The sequence below is a fragment of the Tachypleus tridentatus genome, chromosome 1 (genome assembly GCF_004210375.1).
Source record: "Tachypleus tridentatus isolate NWPU-2018 chromosome 1, ASM421037v1, whole genome shotgun sequence".
NCBI classification, from domain to species: Eukaryota; Metazoa; Arthropoda; class Merostomata; order Xiphosura; family Limulidae; genus Tachypleus; species Tachypleus tridentatus.
In genome coordinates, this window is record NC_134825.1 from 179,934,774 (window position 1) to 179,957,794 (window position 23,021).

A 23,021-nucleotide genomic window follows, 5' to 3' on the forward strand; every position below is an offset into this window, starting at 1 on the left:
GTTTTAAGCCTTTAGACTTTCGACTGAACCAGTGGAGGATACATGGTTTATTAATTTTTTGTATGCAAATGATGAGGGGCTTTACAAAACGTGTATGAATAAATAAACACCCATTAACACTCAACGCATGTTTATATGTGTATCAAAATTATTATTTTTGGGTTTACATACATAATAAGATTGAAACTATGTCAATTTTCATTCTATACAATTTTGTATGAAATATACGATATATCTTTTCGATATGTAATATGTCTGCTTATTCTTGAAATATAAACAAAGGTAAACTTATTTTTCGGGTAAATATTTGAAAATAATGAAGATGTGTTTTTTGTACAATAACTGATTCTCTGTATATATTTTGTTTTTTGTATTTTGGTTTTCCGTATTTACAAATCTAGTTTCAGGACGAGAATACTTAACAGAGATATTTAACACTGTTTACTGAAATTTACTTTTCGTTGTTCCTTTTGACGATGTTTGATTCACAGAATATACTTGTTTTTATTTATCATTCATAAACGTTTTTGATGTCTGTACTCGTCACGATCATTAGTTTAGTAGAACTTTCACACTTCATATTCTGATGAGACATCATTATGCATCTAGTGAAGGTTCATGAAGATATGTTTTGTTTCTAATTTTGTGTAAAGCTGCTCTCGTGAGCTGTCTATGGTATCCGTCCCTAATTTAGCAGCTACAGACTGGAGTAAATACAACTAGTTAACATCACCTACTACCCATCAGGAGGTTACGATGTTCTGTAGAAAGTAGTGTTACTCTTTGTTTGAAGTGCAGTAGTAAATTATACAGTCTTTCTAAATTTGAATAAAGTTTATTTCTTATTCACAGAATCTCTCTGGAATAAGAAACCTTACAGCTACATGCCATTGGTTGAATATTATTCATCATATAAATATTTATCTTCATCTCATGTCCGATTTGATGAAAATCTTCAGCTTACTTAACACAGTATTCGTTTCTTTATACGCTCAGAAAACTGCAGCCTCAAGTTATGAATCTGGATGTTTCTTTGTACATCTAGTGGAACATCAGATGTTGTCAGTTCAACTTTGTTCAAGAAAAGAAATCCAGTCAGGACTGCGATAAATAATAGATCTTTTTTCTCCGGAAGGGATCAATATTATACTTTCAACCTTACTTGTGTCTAATGTTTATCTGGGACGAAGTCTGGCAGCAATACCTTGTCATCCAAAATGCTTTACTCAACGTTCAGGACATCATAGAGTAGATACCACAAAAAAATATCATGTTTACAAAACCAGGTGTTGTCACGGACAACTACTCAATGTCCCTTTGTATCTTCGCTTAATATCTCATCTCAATAACAGTAATATGAACAGATTATCACCAGAAGGATAGAAAAACAACACAGAAAAATACATAGTCGATCTAATACTGATGTTTACCTAAGAACAGCATCGGTAATATACCAGACAACAAAGGGAACTTAAACATTCTTACTGGTTGGAACTAATAAAGATCTTCACGAACCTTCTGATAGCAGCACACATCAAAGTTTCAGAATCTAGTCACATTTATAATATCTTAACACGTATAAAACCTGATCGAGATTCAAGAGCTTTCCAAAGTCTTTTTTATTTAAAAGCTAGAGTTGTACAACTATAAAAAGTGAAACCTGTTTAAACATGGTGGTTTCTTCTTTGGATACTGACCTTTATCTCGATAATGGTAATCACGAGATTTTCATCATAAGTTCATTTCATCTATTTGTCATTAACATGAACATCCCGAGCTGAAACAAGGCACGTCTTCACAAATATTCTGACTACGTGTTCTAAATGATCAAAGTGTATTTTCGATTAACCTCTGTGGTCTCAGTATAAATACAAGAACAAACGACGTTTTCACATTACAAGTGGACTGAGTCTCCTCTGTGACAAAACGGTATGTTTGTAGACTCACACCGATAGAAACCGGGTTTGGATACTCCAGGTAAACAGAAGAAAAATAGCCCAATGTTTAGCTTGTGCGCAATTCCGAAAACAAAGCACAAACAAGTCGACTGAAAATGTTTAACAACATGCACTCAAGTAAGCTGTTCGTAAATATCGAAGTACACAGATTGTACCAAGTGTTAAGAACTCTGGGATTATCGAACATTCGATGTCGACCATCAGATCGAAGAATCTCAATTTACCAGGTTCTAACTGATCCTTCGTTGCACCACATATCTCAATCTATCAGGTTCTAACTGATTCTTAGCTGTTGTTCATCCTGTACTACATATCTCAATCTACCAGGTTCTAACTGATCCTTACTTGTTGTTCATCCTGTAATACATATCTCACTCTACCAGGTTCTAACTGATCCTTACCTGTTGTTCATCCTGTACTACATATCTCAATCTACCAGGTTCTAACTGATCCTTAGCTGTTGTTCATCCTGTACTACATATCTCAATCTATCAGGTTCTAACTGATCCTTAGTTGTTGTTCATTCTGTTCAGGTTTCATCCTGTACTACATATCTCAATCTATAGGTTCTCTGATTCTTAGATGTTCTAACAGGTTCTAACTGATTTTAGCTGTTGTTCATCCTGTACTACATATCTCAATCTACCAGGTTCTAACTGATCCTTAGTTGTTGTTCATCCTGTACTACATATCTCAATCTACCAGGTTCTAACTGATCTTACCTGTTGTTCATCCTGTACTACATATCTCAATCTATCAGGTTCTAACTGATTTTAGCTGTTGTTCATTCTGTACTACATATCTCAATCTATCAGGTTCTAACTGATCCTTAGTTGTTGTTCATTCTGTACTACATATCTCAATCTATCAGGTTCTAAACTGATTCTTAGTTGTTGTTCATCCTGTACTACATATCTCAATCTACCAGGTTCTAACTGATCCTTAGTTGTTGTTCATCCTGTACTACATATCTCAATCTATCAGGTTCTAACTGATCCTTAGTTGTTGTTCATCCTGTACTACATATCTCAATCTACCAGGTTCTAACTGATCCTTAGTTGTTGTTCATCCTGTACTACATATCTCAATCTATCAGGTTCTAAATGATTCTTAGTTGTTATTCATCCTGTACTACATATCTCAATCTATCAGGTTCTAACTGATTTTAGCTGTTGTTCATTCTGTACTACATATCTCAATCTACCAGGTTCTAACTGATCCTTACTTGTTGTTCATCCTGTACTCATCTCAATCTACCAGGTTCTAACTGATCCTTACCTGTTTTTCATCCTGTACTACATATCTCAATCTATCAGGTTCTAACTGATTTTAGCTGTTGTTCATTCTGTGCTACATATCTCAATCTATCAGGTTCTAAATGATTCTTAGTTGTTATTCATTCTGTACTACATATCTCAATCTATCAGGTTCTAACTGATCCTTACCTGTTGTTCATCCTGTACTACATATCTCAATCTATCAGGTTCTAACTGATCCTTAGCTGTTGTTCATCTTGTACTACATATCTTTATCTACCAGGTTCTAACTGATCCTTAGCTGTTATTCATCCTGTACTACATATCTCAATCTACCAGGTTCTAACTGATCCTACTTGTTGTTCATCCTGTACTACATATCTCAATCTACCAGGTAACTACACTTGTTGTTATCCTGTACTCATATCATCAGGTTCTAACTCTTAGTTGTTGTTCATCCTGTCAGGTTCTAACTGATTCTGAGTTGTTGTTCATCCTGTACTACATATCTCAATCTATCAGGTTCTAAATGATTCTTAGTTGTTATTCATTCTGTACTACATATCTCAATCTATCAGGTTCTAACTGATCCTTAGCTGTTGTTCATCCTGTACTACATATCTCAATCTACCAGGTTCTAACTGATCCTTACTTGTTGTTCATCCTGTACTACATATCTCAATCTACCAGGTTCTAACTGATCCTTAGTTGTTGTTCATCCTGTACTACATATCTCAATCTATCAGGTTCTAACTGATCCTTAGTTGTTGTTCATCCTGTACTACATATCTCAATCTACCAGGTTCTAACTGATCCTTAGTTGTTATTCATCCTGTACTACATATCTCAATCTTCAGGTTCTAACTGATCCTTACCTGTTGTTCATCCTGTACTACATATCTCAATCTATCAGGTTCTAAATGATTCTTAGTTGTTATTCATTCTGTACTACATATCTCAATCTATCAGGTTCTAACTGATCCTTAGTTGTTGTTCATCCTGTACTACATATCTCAATCTACCAGGTTCTAACTGATCCTTACTTGTTGTTCATCCTGTACTACATATCTCAATCTACCAGGTTCTAACTGATCCTTACCTGTTGTTCATCCTGTACTACATATCTCAATCTATCAGGTTCTAACTGATCCTTAGCTTTGTTGTTCATTCTGTGCTACATATCTCAATCTATCAGGTTCTAAATGATTCTTAGTTGTTGTTCATTCTGTACTACATATCTCAATCTATCAGGTTCTAACTGATCCTTACCTGTTGTTCATCCTGTACTACATATCTCAATCTATCAGGTTCTAACTGATCCTTAGCTGTTGTTCATCCTGTACTACATATCTCAATCTACCAGGTTCTAACTGATCCTTAGCTGTTGTTCATCCTGTACTACATATCTCAATCTACCAGGTTCTAACTGATCCTTACTTGTTGTTCATCCTGTACTACATATCTCAATCTACCAGGTTCTAACTGATCCTTACTTGTTGTTCATCCTGTACTACATATCTCAATCTATCAGGTTCTAACTGATCCTTAGTTGTTGTTCATCCTGTACTACATATCTCAATCTACCAGGTTCTAACTGATTCCTTAGTTGTTGTTCATCCTGTACTACATATCTCAATCTATCAGGTTCTAACTGATCCTTAGTTGTTGTTCATCCTGTACTACATATCTCAATCTATCAGGTTCTAAATGATTCTTAGATGTTATTCATTCTGTACTACATATCTCAATCTATCAGGTTCTAACTGATATTAGCTGTTGTTCATTCTATGCTACATATCTCAATCTATCAGGTTCTAACTGATCATTACCTGTTTTTCATCCTGTACCATATATCTCAATCTACCAGGTTCTAACTGATCCTTAGTTCTTGTTCATCCTGTACTACACATCTCAATCTATCAGGTTCTAACTGATCCTTAGTTGTTGTTCATCCTGTACTACATATCTCAATCTACCAGGTTCTAACTGATCCTTACTTGTTGTTTATCCTGTACTACATATCTCAATCTACCGGGTTCTAACTGATCCTTACCTGTTTTTCATCCTGTACTACATATCTCAATCTATCAGGTTCTAAATGATTCTTAGCTGTTGTTCATTCTATGCTACATATCTCAATCTATCAGGTTCTAACTGATCCTTACCTGTTTTTCATCCTGTACCACATATCTCAATCTATCAGGTTCTAACTGATCCTTGTTGTTGTTCATCCTGTACTACATATCTCATTCTACCACGTTCTAACTTATCCTTACTTGTTGTTTATCCTGTACTACCCATCTCAATCTACCAGGTTCTAACTGATCCTTAGTTTTTCATTCATGGTAGCAACACCTTATTTTGTCTCCATATTCACGCAATGTATAACAAAATGTGTGTTTGTAGGACCGACTCTTATAAATAAAACATGTGAATTTATAGATGGCACGTGACTGATCATTTTAGGAATTAAGTCTTTGGTTAATAATAAAAAAAACATACATGTCCATCCATGTTAATAAATATGTAATGAAACGAAGAACTTATGTAGGAGATGTAAAACGATGAACAGGTAGTTATGGAAACCAATACTGATTGTGAAGTTAACGGGATTTTAACAGATATGTCATGAAAAGTAATTTATGCAGAAAGAGGCATCAGATGAAGAGGTGGGGTAGGTGGGGCCGCGCCTTTTCAAATGAAGCTCGTTTGGTATTTACATTTTATAAATAGATGAAAACAAACATCCAACTCTATCCAATAAAATTACCCATTAACAGAAAAGTTCGGTGTAGTTGAAAAACTGCATAATATAATTGATGAATTACCTTTCCCCACTTAGCAGCAAAATTCGATATTAAAATGAACTATATTTTTTATAAAACCAAGACCAACACCTCTAATGATAGTCAAGGGTTTCTATGCGCTATCAGTATGCCCTGACAATCATCAGAAAGACTTCCAAATTTTTGTTTGTAATTGTTTGTAGTTAAACACAAAACTGCACAATGAGCTATCTGTGCTCTGCCCACCACGAGTATCGTAATCCGGTTTCAAGTTTCGCAGACATACCACTATGTTACCGGGAGATGGATCTCTGAGTGTCGACAGAAATTCCCCTATACTCTGAAAACAGAATACTAGTAAATAGAAGAAGGAAACAAATTATCTGGATTTTACATCGAATTAGATCAAATGTATTCCAGATATTGTCACATTTACAAACCCTTACTAGCTGCTGTAACGCAGCCTAATAATAGGTGTAATTAAATGTTAACACGTGAGGCAGTAAAGTAAAGGTTGGTCCGAAGGACTGTGACGTCATACATGATCAGAATATTGGAACAAGCTGTATACATACATGTAGATGTTGTCATTCGGAGTAAAGAAGACAACCATCAACTGTTCAACAAGAAACTGTGTGATTAAACCATATCTTATTAAGTTGGTTAATAAATTTTCAGAATTTAAATGGGACGATGATTCAATGTGATATGTTACAAAGAACGTTATCGTGTTTATATAAAAATTAAGTCCACATATGAAGTTTGAAAGAAAAGTATTAAAGTACTTTTGTTGTAAGGTTATGTTTTAGTGTGTAGTTAATAAGTAAATACATAAGTACTTGTGTAGGGTTAAGTATCAGTTTATGGTTAAGTTAAGTGGTAATAAAAGTACTTTTGTAAGTATTTGGTATTTTCAATTTTGATGACATCTTTTGCAATACATGGGTGAAAGAACTAGGACAGATCCCCAAAACTTTAGCCATAGCTATCACTGGCTTGTAAATGATTACTAGATGAAAGATAGCCAGACAGTAGTAACCGCTGTGTGTACAGTTATGTGCCCGGCATGGCCGAGCGCGTTAGGCGTGCGACTCGTAATACAAGGGTCACGAGCTCGCATCCCAGTTGCGCTAAACATGCTCGCCCTTTCAGTCGTGGGGCATTATAATGTGACGGTCAATCCCACTATTCGTTGGTAAAAGAGTAGCCCAAGGGTTGGCGGTGGGTAGTGATGACTAGCTGCCTTCCCTCTAGTCTTACACTGCAAAATTAAGGACAGCTAAGGTTTCTCCTCCTGGTTGGGGGTTGTGCGGTGGGCTAACAATCTACTCACTTAAAAAACCAGCCTGCTAATGAATTCGCAAGAAATTGCGGCCCTGTGTTCCTTTATGGAATCGAGAGGCATCAATAATAAAATTCAGTTACTCTTAACCGAATATTGGGATTGTATGTTTCTATCAAAACGTATCACAATTGGAGTTTTCAGCATTCAGTAGTATATCGTGACACGAATCTTGGATCTTCCAACACCTTCTGTGTTGAATTACAAGATTCAACTTTATTGTCTCTTTCTCGACGCGAACAGAAGGGACTAAGTCCGACTCACTTCTATAAAAATTCGGCTTTCTTAAAAGATGCATTGTAAACACAAACCGAAGGAGACAAAAAATAATAACTTATTGTATTAATGAACAAAGTTAAATTATTTTTAACAATGAATATAAACTTTGTAAACAAAAATTGTTTTTGAGAAAAAAAAGGTTAGTAAAATGGACAATTTTAATAATGTACAGTTAACAAAAATTTGATTATGAAGTAACTGTTTGTTTGTTTTGGAATTTCGCACAAAGCTACTCGAGAGCTATCTGTGCTAGCCGTCTCCAATTTAGTAGTGTAAGACTAGAGGGAAGGCAGCTAGTCATCACCACTCACCGCCAACTCTTGGGCTACTCTTTACCAACGAATAGTATGATTGACCGTAACATTATAACGCACCCATGGATGAAAGGGCGAGCATGTTTGGTACGACGGGATTCGAACCCGCAATCCTCAGATTACGAGACGCACGCTTTAACACGCTTGGCCATGCCAGGCCCTCTATTCTTTCACTGCTGAATTACGGACGGCTAGCATAGATAGCCCTTGTGTAACTTAAAGCCAAATTTAAAACAAACTCCACCAAAACATGCTCACCCTTTATGATGTGTGTGTGGGGAGGGAGAACATTGTTAGGGTCAATCTCACTATTCGTTTGTGAAAGAGTGGTTAGTGGATGGTGATGACTAGGTACCTCTATTCTTTCACTGCTGAATTACATACGACTAGCGTTGATAGCCCTCGTGTAGCTTCAGCCCAATGTAAATCAAAGCAACAGTATCTTCAGACAAATCTGATAATCTAACGACTTTTGAACATTTCGGTTTGGTTCTTTTAAGTGTAGAAACTTTGGATTCACGTTTCGAAGAATGCATTCTGAAAAAAAGCAAATTTCAAGGTTGATGATTAATGGTATAACTATATTGAAGATGAAGAAATAATACAACAGAAGGGAACAGAGATAAAGTTTTCAATATTTTACAGATTCAGTATTTAAAGCAAAAAAATAAAAAATCTTGATGATGAGAAACCTACTTCAGATAAAAATATCAGAATGGCTGGTATGGGTACTAACACTTTTACTGAGAAGGAGAGAAAAACATTTCGACCTTGCAAGATCATCTTCAGGTGAAGAAAGAGAGAGTTCGCAAGTGGCCGTTGCTGGACATATGTCTCAGGGACGATGGTATAAACCAGTGGTGCACAAACGTTTAGAGTCAGGGGCCACAAAAGACTTCTCGTAACCGTTGGGGCCACAAAAGTGAAGATTAAAATCGTCCCACAGTTGTTTCACACAAGATGGACATCACATTTAAGAACACACAAATGACGATTACATTAAAGTGTTTGCACATTATTCTGAGAAATGTTACAATACGTCAACTGTCACAAAGTCAATGCGATGGATGGTGCTGCATGTCATCTACGAACTTAGAAATGTCCAGCTTGATGCTTGACGTTGAAAGACGCAAGATTGCTTCCAGATGATTATCAGTCAGCTGATTGCGAGTGTTGTTTTATTCAGTTTCATATAAGAGAAAGCCTGTTCACAGGTGGTGTGGACAAGTGCGTTCTTTTAGATTAGCAAATTATCAGGCAACGTTTTGTAGAAGTCAAGCAAACTGTTTTCTCGGTAAATAGCACGCAGTTCATCAGATGCTTCGAGATCAGTAAGTTCAAGCTGATATTCTGCTGAAAAGTCATCCACTGACACACTGAACGGATCAGCAAAAGTTTCATCAACAATCTGCATTGGTCAAAGTCGTGAGTGAAACCGTGAGTTGAAGGATTGGATCAAAGTATCTAGCTTCCCAACATAAACCTGTGTGTCAATGTCCTGATTCTTCTTGTGTTTTGACTGAAAAGTGGAAAAGTGCACGAAGTTGCCTGATGTTGTTTGCTGCCAGAATAACTGCAACTTTGTCCTGAAAGCTGAGGCGTAATTTGCAAGCTGACAGACAAGCTGATTTTGCCTTGCAACTTCAAATTCAGATCATTCAAGTGTTGTGTCATGTCGACCAGAAAGGTCAAATCAGCTTACCATGTTGGATTAATCAACTCCAATAATCTTCTGAGCATCTTCCCTCGACTCAGCCAGCGTACTTCACAGTGATACACAAGGTCACCATAGTCTTAATCAATTTTTTCAAGAAGACTTTGAAACTGACTGTGATTGAGCCCTCGTGATTTGATGAATTTAATGGTTTTCGTCACAAACGCCATCAGTGCCTGAAAACGAAGTTCTTTAATGCACAGGTTCTGTTGGTGAATAATGCAGTGCAACTTCACCAACTATTTGTTCTGCTTTCCTCAATGCTTCATCAACAGTGCTACCAGCCCGCTACTTTCTCCGGTCATGGCTGGTGCTCCATCAGTTGTCACACTTACCAGTTTCGTGAAATCCAATGAAACACTACTATACTACTGTCTCCTCGAACAGAGCAGACCCAGTTGTCTGACCCTTCATGGAACCATGCTGATTTGTTCCTCTGTGATATCAAACGATTACGACACACCATGAAAAAAACTAGTAGCTGTGCTGTTGAACTGATGTCAGTCGACTCGTCTGCTGCTAAAGAGAAGTAGACAAAGTTGGCTGCTTTATTTGAAAGCGGTCTTGTCACATCTGCTGAGAGGTGTGAAATTCTTCACTGAACTGTCGTACGATTCAAAGCCACCATCTGTAGCTTGCGGACTGCTTCCGGACACAACTTTTCCGATACAGTAATCATGCATTGCTTGACAAAATAACCATCAATGAACGGTTGGCCAGATTTTGCTATCATCAACGAAATATCGTAACTGACCTCACATGCTGCACCTAAATCTGCTGACTGCTTTGAGAAAACGTTCTGCGACTGCTGCAGAGATTCTATTCGAGCTGTTCGTTCATCAGTAACTACGTTGTGGAAATCTTTATGCTTCGACTCATAATGACACTTTATATTGAATACCTTCGCCACTGCTACTGTTGAATGACACAGCAGACAAATCACGTTCTTCTGTTCTTAAAGAAAACAGTACTGTGCAGTACAATCATTATGAAACTGCCGGTTTTCGTCATCAACTTTTCTTTTACGATTAGCTACCATTTTTGTGACGAAATAATATCAAAATAGGGCTCGTAAGTAAATCTCGAAGAACAATTGGAACGCGTGAGATTTTGTAATTAAGGAAATATTACGTCATTAAGCCAAAGATTAAATGCCTATGCATTAACGAGATTTTCTTATTAAATTTTCTTTATTGCTCGACAAAATATGGACCCATCAAGTGCCTAATTTAATGCATATTCTTCTATAGCGCTTAATCTTCGCGAACTCTAAGTGCGCGAACTCTATGTTTGAGTTTCCTGTTGGACATCGCGGGCCTGATTTTGTGCACCACTGACATAAACAGATACGGAAAGTTATTTACCCGTTGATAAAATAAAACGTGGTTATTTTGCTGTCGAAACAAGGGCAAACTGCTATCTGCAGTGTCGTGCACAGAAACAACAAAACCACAAGAAGGTCTTTTCCCGAATTTTAGTTAAGCTATAGCTAGCAGAAAGGCCGAATTTACACCCTGAACTGGTCTCGCGGGCAGATTGAAATTTTACTATGTGACTAAGTATCTGGAATGTATTGCTCGTGCTAACTAGACACTGCTAGACAGATCACAGCCAAAAGGAACTTGCTTGATCGATGTTCATAGGTGTCCGCGACACACGCTTCAAAACCCAGTCGTAATGTTTGTCTGTTCATTCTGTCATTGTTAATTTGTTATGTTACTTAATAGCATTACATACAAAGTAAGTTTTATATGTGTAAAACGGCTCGTTTGGGTTGAGAAAATATTTTACGTAGAGGAGCGAACAACGTGGTCAGCTTCCGGTCAGTTACCTCTTTCTTTCTTTGTGAACCTGACGATGACCGAAGAAGGTCGAAACGTTGTTCGCTCCTCGACGTAAAATATTTTCTCAACCCAAACAAGCCGTTTATACATATATATTTCTCTACAAGTGGGTTTTCTCGATATCATTAAAGTAAGTTTTACTTTGCAGGTAACATGTTTATCAAACAAATGAAGACAACATGTACTACTCAATGTTCCTCTTTATTGAATCACTAAATGTCAACACAAATATATATTATGTACACTGAAAGTTTGTCACATTTCATACAGATACATAAGTCGTATCGATACACTCCTCTCGAGTTCTTCATGGTAAGTACTGGCATGTTACTCTGTTATCGACGCATTTGTAATATTTAGTGTTTGAATTAATTTAATACAGAAACAGACAAGGAAAGTTATTCAACCATTGATGAAATAAAACATGATTATTTTACTGTCAAAACAAGGGCAAACTGCTATCTGCAGTGCCGTATATGGAACCGTCATAAACCACAAGAAGGTCTTCCCTCCAATTTTAGCTAACCTATAGCCAGGAGAAAAGCCGAATTTACACCCTGACAGGCAAACCGTAGTTTTCACTTGGGGCACTCAACCGTGCGACTAAGCATTACTAGTACATCTGTACAACATACATGCCTGATTGACAACTTTACGTAAGCATGTGTAAAACATACATATCGTGTTAACTACTTTACTGTTACCACTCAACAGCATACATTCCTGGTTTACTACTTTATTAATAGCTTTGAACAACACACATTCCTGGTTTACTACTTTATTAATAGCTTTGAACAACATACAGTCCTGGTTTTCTACTGTATTAATAGCTTTGAACAACATACATTCCTGGTTGACTATTTTATTAATAGCTTTGAACAACATACATTCCTGGTTTACTACTTTGTTAATAGCTTTGAACAACACACATTCCTGGTTGACTATTTTACTGATACATCTGAATAATATACAAATTTAAATGAAAATAACAATTATAAATCTGTACGAACAGTTTTACTCAGATATACTATAGACTTTATAATTTTGTAAGATTTATTGAGTGTAAGTCACAGAGATGTGATGAACCAATCGAGACTTTCATGTTTGTTTATATGTAAAGTCTGACGAGATTCTACATTATACAATTTACCTGTTGTTTTAACCCTTAATTCCATAGCCTATGGACGTATTTTTAACAATACAAAATTTACCTATTATTTTGAGCTTCTAAACCCAAATCCTATTATTGTATTTGTTAAGTAATTCTCATTTCTTGACATACTAAATTCTCAAGCTTGGTTTTTCGTACAATTTTTTAGTGGTTTACTTTTTACAGACTTTTTATCTTACCCTCTTTTGATGCTACAGAATTCGATCTCAACAACAGTCAATGAAAACCGACTTTGAAAGTAGCTGTAGACAATATTTGATTGGACAGAGAACATTATTTACTACGTGTTTTATACATACTGTGAACCGTGGTGTCTGTCCATCAGTTCATCTGTCGTCTGTTTATGACGGCTTCACTTCTCATGTTGAGTGTGAAAAGATACGGATGAAGTCAAAGTTCAACATTAACTTTTTTAAACAACAGTAGAACAGGTATGAATAATGTTGACAACAAACAGGATATTCTACACTAACTTGTTATGAATTAATAACACTATTTATCAAATGTAAACATAACGGTTTGTTATTGTTAAATTGTTCTTAGCAGAACACTCACTATACAAACATGGAACATCAAACACAGAAAACCAAAACTCGTGTAACACACTTACTCTAGAGTATCACACAGTCTTACAATTTGTCTTCAATCACTGCTACACGAGGGCTATTTGCGCTAGTCGTCCCTAATGTAGCAGAAAGACCAGATGGAATGCAAATAGTCATCGCTACCCACCGCCAAGTCTTGGGATTGACTATCACATTATGCCCATTCATTGACATGGATAAAAGGTCGATCATGTTTGGTGTGGCGTGGAGAAGTACACCGGACTTTTGTACCATTTGCTGGTGTATAACTCATCATGTACAAACATGGATCATCATTAGGTTCCTCGACTGAAATCACAACAAGTTGATGTATATATATAAATAATTTACGTAAGTTCTCATACACTTTCTCGCTTCATTTACTACTATAACTGAATTTATATATACACATATATACGTATGTACATAGATGTAGACGGACGGGAATTTAAATAGAGATGTTGTTGGTTGTTGTTTTTTTATGTAAACACTGTCTTCTCGGTCAACGTTGTACGAATATTGAAGACAAAGTACGTATGGATAATTCCATAGAAACCGCGCATGTCAGGTAGATATCAGTGGTTGTCTGATTTAATAACAAGCTCAGCGATGGTAAAACTATTTTAAAATTTGAAGAAAAATAAACATGAGTATCTAGAAAACTATGGGAAAATATCAGTATATTTAGTGAAGTATTTGTTGTATTTTTTACTTTATAAGTAATTCTATCTTTTAAAAGTAGTAACAATGAAATTCAAAAATGTTCTGGTGTTTGTCCTGTTTGAAATTATTTAGATTTTATTGATTACTTCAATTACCACTCCTCAACATATTTCACACTTGAACATTGATAATAAAACTGTAAACAGTTTCAGGTTTGTTTTGTTTTCTTTTAACCAATAGATTAACCTTTAATGTACTCCTAAACATCAGAATCCCCAGACGTTAAGTGATTTATAGAACTGTGTATTCTTAAAAAAACACATCAACTCAATACAATAAAATTTATGTCAGGCTGTGACATAAAGGCAGCTAGTCATCACCACCCACCGCCAACTCTTGGCTACTTTTTTTACCAACGAAAAGTTGGATTGATCATAACTTCATAACCCCCCACGGCTGGGAGGGCGAGCATGTTTGGCGCGACTCGGGCTTGAACCCGCGACCTTCAGATTGCGAAGCACACGCCTTAACGCGCTAGGCCATGCCAGGCCCATGACAGAGCAACAAGTTTTAAATGTGACAAGTTTTGTCGTCTGTAGATTTATTTTGTATATACGACTTTAACCTTTTATATACATTTATTTATATACACTATATTATGTATTATATGAAATATAAAAATAGAGAGAACCATAAATGTTTTAAGATTATATTAAAGTAAACAAATAGATGCTACTAAGAAACAAATATTTAAAGTTGAACATTGTAAGCACCTTTGAAACAGTGCTTTGGTGTAGAGTTTCTTAAAGTTCGATATGACCTTTGGTCCATGGGCTGTCATATCCTGAGTAGTTTAAGATTCGGCGATGGGTGAGGATGACTAGCTGGCTTCTTTGTAATTTTACACTTAGGAAGGCTAGCGCAAATAGTCCTCGTGTGGTTTTATACGAAATTCAGAAATCAAATAAACAAAAATATCATTTCAAAATTATGGGCGGCTATGCGTAGAAATTTATGTATGTTGTACACACCAACTTGTCATGTACATGTAAGTCTCTTGTATCCAAGCTAAGATTAAATTATAATTTTAAGCTGTAAATATGCATACTGTACGTTATTAGTAATAAAGCGCGAAGGAAGTTGTAATAATGTGATAAAATGTAGTAATAATTAAGAGTTTGTTTGTTTTGAATTTCGCGTTAAGCAACTCGAGGGCTATGCGTTCGTCGCCCTACTTTAGCAGTGTAAGACTAGAGGTAAGGCAGCTAGTCATCACCACCCAGCGGCAACTCTTGGGCTACTTTTTTACCAACGAAAAGTGGGATTGATCATAACATCATAACCTCCACGGTTGGGAGGGCGAGCATGTTTGGCGCGACTCGGGCTTGAACCAGCGACCCTTAGATCACAAAGCGCACGCCTTAACGCGCTAGGCCATGCTAGGCCGTTATGAAGTAACAATATTATAACTTAATATATGTGTGTATATATATAAATATTATTTAAGTGCCAAGTTAGTTTTATACAAGTTGAAGAACATGTGATAAACCAAGCAGCCTGTTGATACTTAAAACTTTATTTAGTTTTATCTTGTTTTAACTTACTAAGAACAAAACTCTTTACACTAACAATTGCTATTATGTGAACTTCGTTTTCAAGCTGGCAAAGCACAATTATAATTAATTACACTTGTTATAAGACGTTAGTATTAGATCTATAGTATTTTGTAACACCACATTTTTATTCGGTCTTTGGGGTTTGAAGGAGAAAAATAGTGTATAACAGTATTTTAAGCTTATTAAATGTAAATAACATTTTTCTATGTATGTTCTTATAGCAAAAAACACCTCGGCTATCAGCTGTGTCCACCGAGGAGAACTGAAACCCTTATTTTAGTTTTGTAAATCCGAAAATTAACCGCTATTCTCATGAGGAAAAGTGACATTTCTGATTGAGATGGATTGAAATACGCAAACTATTGAACAACATTGAAGGTCATATTTCTGAGAGATGATTATTATAAGTCTGTCAAACAGTAACTACCTTTCTAAATGTCTATCATTTAATATGGAAATGATAACTCGTATTCTCACCGAAATATCATATCGCTTTACATATTATGTGTATAAAATTTAAAAAAATATATTTTTTCTCTATTCACTGTTCCACCTTCTGAATTAACAAAAAGTGTCATAGAACTACCCTGATTTATTTGTCAGAGTATCAGTGTCAAGTATTTATAATCGAACAGCTGCTTTGACCTCATTCCAGTTGACCAGAACAACAAACTAATAGTTCTAATTTTGAAGAATGCTTTAAAGTATAATATGTGAAAGAATGAAACAGTTTTTAACAGTAACATTCAACTAATTAAGGTGATTAATTATTCTATTTTTGTAGCTTTTGTGTTAAGATTTAAAATATATATTTTGTAGTTCTTGCTGTAATGATAAGTTAGTGGTAATAATTTTAAATATTCTGAAGTGGACAGAGAGAGTGTTGATAATCTAGTTTTGTAGGTGTTTGCAACTTTCTAATATACAATCTATTTGAATTTTATATTATGAATTATAAGTCGAATGGCGATGATTGACAATACGCCTAAGTCTCTTTCATTGGTGTCTTCTAACAACTTGTACGAGCATAACGAATAGAAATACACTAACAATAACAATATAAAAAATTAAATCAAGAAAAACTTTAAAGAAATTATCCACAGGTATAGCTTAATTGAATCTTTAAAATCATAAAGCAAACTAAAATTCATATTTTCCGTTAAAGTTTTCTTACAGAGACAACTATTACTAATTCACACCAATAGATGACATTAAAGCATGAATATGTTATATTGCGATCAGTCGGATAATCCAGTTTACAGGTGGAGCCTATGTACAGTACTATCTCTATTGCATTGATAAGATCTCACGTGACATGCATGTAACTAACTCTTCCAACAATTGGTCAAGCTAATATTTAGAATGCATACAAGCCAAATATAGTATCCTATAGCAGGTGAACTAATATTTTGAATGGGAACAAGCCTATCATAACACCCACAGAAATATAAAACTAATAACAATCAAAATAACTGCTACTAATAAATAACACAGTCAGATTCCTGAGCCTCATGTTTATTAGTGATCTACAGAGAAATGTACAGTAATATGTTCTTGTATACTTGGTTTCATAACATTACGATCTGTATTATCTGAAGTATGAGTTTCGGTTTTATGTATTTTATAGCTTATGTTGTTCTTTATAATAGATATACTTTACATGCAAAATAAATATTATATCGTAAAGCTAAACTTATGTTATTGAATTACAAATTTTCTTAACTGAGTACATTAAAAAGAGAAACTGACAACTAAAATTATTTTTTGATGTATGAGCCTACACAACTTCATCAGCACACAAGATACTGTACAGTCACTTTGAATATAATAAACTCGTATTTTTAGATGGACCTTGTAATATTAATTCAAAACGCTTCAAGTGAAGAAAGTCAGTGCAAAATTCATTCTCATAAAAGTATTCTTGTCAATTATGAACATAGTTTGTTACCATGTAGAAAACAAAGCCTATGTTTAATTCCTTCTTAGCTGTATTCACACACGCTTTCTAACTTTAGAGTTCTTGTACAATAAAATCTGTCATTTTTTCATATTGCATATACATCTACGTATGTAAAATGCCAACTTTCTGTGCCTAGTGAGAACATATTACAGAAAGAAATATTATCACCACTGGAAATGCCCCATTCTACACAGAATCAGATCATGTAACCTGCCATAATGTAGCTGTAAATCACTGAAAACCAACACTATTATAAATGAACGTAAACAAGGTTCGATTTTCAAGATGTGTATATAAATCTGGACTTGACAAACAACACATAATTATGTAATAAGTTCTTTATAAACAATAACTAACTATAGGAGTCGTGTGTCCCCACCGTAACAGCCAAAGGAACGCTCCAGGATACACGAAACATTTTCATGTATGTTTTATTGAGAACATTTAAGTGGTAAATAAAGTTTCTCGGCTCGATGTGGCCAGGTAGTTAAGGCGCTTGACTAGTAATGTAAAGGTTACAGGTTCGAATCCCCATCACGGCTATGCGTAGAAATTTATTTGATTAGAAAGGCGTGTATAAATTCCCAGTGGCGCAATTAGTTAGCGCATCGGTACTTATAAGATAGTACTTGTGGGATATGCCGGGATTGTGAGTTCGAACCTCACCTGGAGAATGTAACTTTCGTCCACCAGTAACTCAGCGGAATGTCTGCAGACCAACCAGAATGAAAACCGGGTTTCTGGTGAGCTAGAGCACTGATATCGTTGTGCTGAATTCAAAACAACAATAGCTTAACGTAAAACCTTCTGAAATTTTGTGTGTGTACGTGCATGTATCACAGTTTGGAAATGAAAAAATCTATAATTATTAATTGTTTTCAAATCACATAGTTTTTACAAATAGGTTTATTCAAAAGAAACACATTATTAATTTGTTTTGATGCTTCTTTAAAATGTAGTCTATGTGGAGTCGTCACAAAGCTACTTGACTGTCATTGGCCAAACTGATTCAAAGGTGAAAGTTGTGAAGATGAGGCGGCATGCTTAAGTTGGGATATAATTTGTAAGTGTAGTCATTGAAATTTGTAGTTAGTGTTAATAATTTGAACCTTGTTATTTAATTTTTTTATGAATCACCACAGTAATATGTTATTAATCTGCTATTACTAGAATATCTTCATTATGCGGACATATTCAATACTTAAACAATGAAGAAAAGATAGATTATGACTCAGAATCCAATTCAAACTGAATGAAATTGGCTGTCTTATTCGATTTCGAGCCAAATGTAGCTTTCTAGAAACTGAAGTAACACACCAACTTGTTATGTACATGTAGGCCTCTTGTATCCAGACTTAGATTTAATTATAATCTTAGTTGTAAAGTTATTAGTAATAAAGCGCGAAGGATGTTGTAACAATGTGATAAAATGTAGTAATAATTAAGAATTTGTTTGTTTTGAATTTCGCGCTAAGCTACTGAGAGCTAAGTGCTCGTCGTCCCTACTTTAGCAGTGTAAAGCAACTAGTGACCACCATCGACCGCCAACTCATGGGCTTACGTTTCACCAACGAATAGTGTTATTGATCATAACCTTATAACGCCCCCACGGCTGAAAGGGCGAACATATTAGGTGCGACGGGGATTCGAACCCGCGACCCTCACATTACGAGTAGAACGTAAGTTAAGAATCCCAGAAAACAATATTAACAATAATTTGAGTAAATGAATAACATATATTGTTTATGATATTTACAGGGCCATTTTTCTAATGTTTTATGATTTTAATTTTGCTAATTGAGTACTTGTAATTAAACCATGAATTATGATGTTCTTGTTTCATGCTTGAGGTCTAACAAATAGCTTAATATTTATTATTGAATATTTTTACTGACAGTACAATAATGTTTGACACTTAGAAGTTTTACAATATTAATAAAGTGTTTATATTCTTACCAACTTATAATATTGTTTGTGATGTTTATACAGTTTTAAAGGCATTCTCTGTTGATGTTCATCATTTTAATGTTTTTGTGTCATTCTACATGAAACTAAATTATTGTATTAGTTGGAAGAGTTCCAGAAGTGAATAAAAACTTAATTACGTAGGAAGAAGAGTATGGTATAAAGTATGCATCATTTGATTAGAATAACCATTATACTTTAAGTTTATCAGTGTCTTATTTTGGGTCCTGTGATATTTATATGTATCAAAAGCTTGTTTATATACTTCAGGTGAACTGTATGGGTTTAAATGGGAAACCTAAACATTTACAAGTTATACCTTTTTCTTTCATTAATGATGCATTAGTAAAGGCAGAAATGGAATATCAGTAATCATAAAATGACGCATGTGTTAGTTTGTTATAACTGGAAAACAAATTAAATAAAAAAATTCTGCATTGACTGAAAATATCCCAGGGTACAAGCTACAGTGTGGGATCATAATATATACCCTAGGTTTTGGAGGTGACTAAGAAATAGGACCCACATTGCAGTGGGGATACACCATTTATCAGTCTTAATCTCTATTTGCCAGTCTTAACATAAGAAATAAAGAGTAGCAATTGATATAGAATTAGAAATTAGGAGAGAAAGGTGTGGGTACTCAAGTCCACAACTTCTCACATGTTTTGAGTTATAACAAACAAGTATAATTAGTCAGAGGTTTAGGTTTGCTGTTTTAATGCACTATTTAACTTCATTAAATGTATTTAGTTTCACAAATACATATCAATGATTGTGATAAAAATACTGACAGAAACAGGTTTCACATTCATGTTGTATAACTAAAGTTGTTAGTATAAAATTTTATAAAATGAAAATCAAACAAATTCAAATGTTTGGAAAGACTTGAGACCTACTAGAATGATTACTGTGATGATAAGATGATGCTTTTGAGAAAGTCTTTAATTTAAAAGGTTTAATGAGTGAACATGAATTTGGAAAATGTTTTTCACTGATAAGATCAACAGTAGAGTTGTTTTATAGAGGATTAGACACTTGTTCTGCAAATATTAAGGCTAATTTGTTAATATTAAGACACATTTGCTATTTTTTTTGTAAGAGCAAAGAAAATTAATTAGTTTATTAAAATACACTCTATGATTTTAAACAATTTAAGAATGGGTTTTATGGTGAAACATACTATTTCACAACATCCATCATAAGTATGATCTTTTACTGTCTTTTCATCATTGCTTTCAGACATGGGATGACAGCAGAATTTTGGGAACAAGTCAACTTGTCAACTAAAATTAATCAGAATTGGTCTCTGTTGGTACTAAGTTTTGTAGTCAGTAAACAAGTTTTCAATAACTTGTGCAAATGTGAACAACTATTTCTGTTCTTATCATGAAGCTAGAAACAATTAAGGAATGTTATGGAGAAAAAAGTATTTGAATGTGATTGTTTGTAAATTTTGAAACATTCTGTTGTGTATTTGATTTGGGGAAGGAAGTGAGTTTCTTCTGGAAGTTGAATTTTATGTTTACGAAGTAAGAGGATTTCTTTCAGTAGGTATGGAAAACCTACGTTACATCATACGTATATAAATAGAATTGTATTATTAGGGTATTTTCTCAGTTTGGGATGACAATATTGTTTGTTTATTAAATATAATCCTCTAGTGTCTACAAATAATTTGTGGTCTATGTGGAAATGACTTCAAGGTTCCCTCTTCACATTACTGTAGGATGTATTGTAGTGTCACTTGCATGTTAAACAACTGAGAGAACTGTTTAGAACTGGAAAATGTTATTGGTTACCTTCAAGTAGTGTTTACATTGATTAGATTTATACAGTCTAATCAAAACTATAACTAAATCAATTGCCACTATAATAATAAACTAATTGCAAATAGAGATAACAACTTTCTCTATTTTGGAAATTATATTTATCCAAGTAATAAAATGTTACTTTGTTTGCTGCTGAGCACAAAGCTGCATACCTAACAAATTAAATCATGAACATCAGATAATATAAAACTTTTAATTATAAATATGCTCTAATGTCCAGTTTATTCACATATAGTTAATAAAGTTTAGTTTGAAAAGTGTTAATAAAGTTTAGTTCAATTTTGAATATAACTTATAAGGTGTACTTCAACTGAGCTTAGACTGTATGATTAACCCATCCCCATGATTCAGTTCTTCCATTTATGAAGTAATCCTAGTAGCTTTTGAATACTTTTGAATAAATACTATCCTTTCTTACACAATAAGAACAGGATTGTAAGAGAAAGTGAAGTGACCTTAACGAGTGTACAGATTGTTTGCAAGTCCATGCTTTCTCTCATCCAACCTATTTATAATCTGGCAAGTGGGATTTTTTTTAAAACTCTTTGGATGCTATCAATGGATTTATCTGACTTGACATTTAGAGCTGTTTGGTACGACAAGTGGATTTACCCAACAGTGTTGCAAAAAACATTTTATTATGGTGCAACAGTTGGGTTACTCTGCATGTCCTTGTAATTTCCACACTGGTACAGGGTGTGTATACATCAACAGAAAATGTAATGCTGTATAACACACATTTTATTGTTTCTCAATATCAGTGAAATAACAAAAACATTTTATTATGGTGCAACAGTTGGGTTACTCACATGTCTTTGTAATTCCCACACTGGTACAGGGTGTGTATACATCAACAGAAAAATGTAATGCTGTATCACACACATTTGTTGTTTCTCAGTATCACTGAAATAACAAAAAACATTATTTTGCTGTTTGTGAATTTAAACTGTAGATCTATTCCTGTACTTCAAAACTTTAAGTTATGGTTCTTGTTTCTGTTGAGAATCAAAGGAGTTACTTTGTATTAATTTGAAAGTTCACTGCTCTGAGGAACTATTTCGGCATGCTAATAGTATTTTATTTATAAAACAGATTGAGCTTATAATACGTTTACACTAAATTACTGATTTATTATAAATGTGCTCTTTTGCTTCCACAGTTTCTAAATGAAGATGAAATGAATTCTGACTTTCAAAAGTGTTTGTGTATTCCAAGTGTTATAATATATTATGTTAAATAATTATCATATTTTAAAATTAGTTCTCATACAATGAGATTGTCATTTGCCTTTTTTTAACCATTAAAATGTTTAATATGATTGTTTCTCTCAATTTGCTCCCCTTCATTATTCTCCCATTTTTCATGGAAGGTTGACAATAATCCACGAGGCAGTGATGATTTTCCTATAATCTTGAGAGAGACTGACTGTGGTCAAAGCCACATGATCAGCGTGCCCCAATGGAAGCTGGATCAGGCAAACTAGCCCTCTTCACTGCTCTCGCAGAGCTTAATATTGTCATCATCTGCCACACAGTCAATAGATGACTGTGTGGCAGCAGCAACTGTCTGTATTATACAAGCAGCTGCTCAGTGTTTTCCTAAAACCTTGACACATTTTCCACTATATCCTCGTTTATGGTGGAACCTGCCTGCCACATGGAACTGAAGGCTCAAAATGGGGCTGGGATACTTTCTGAAGATATCCCACACTCTTGAACTGCACTGCTTTTCAGCAGG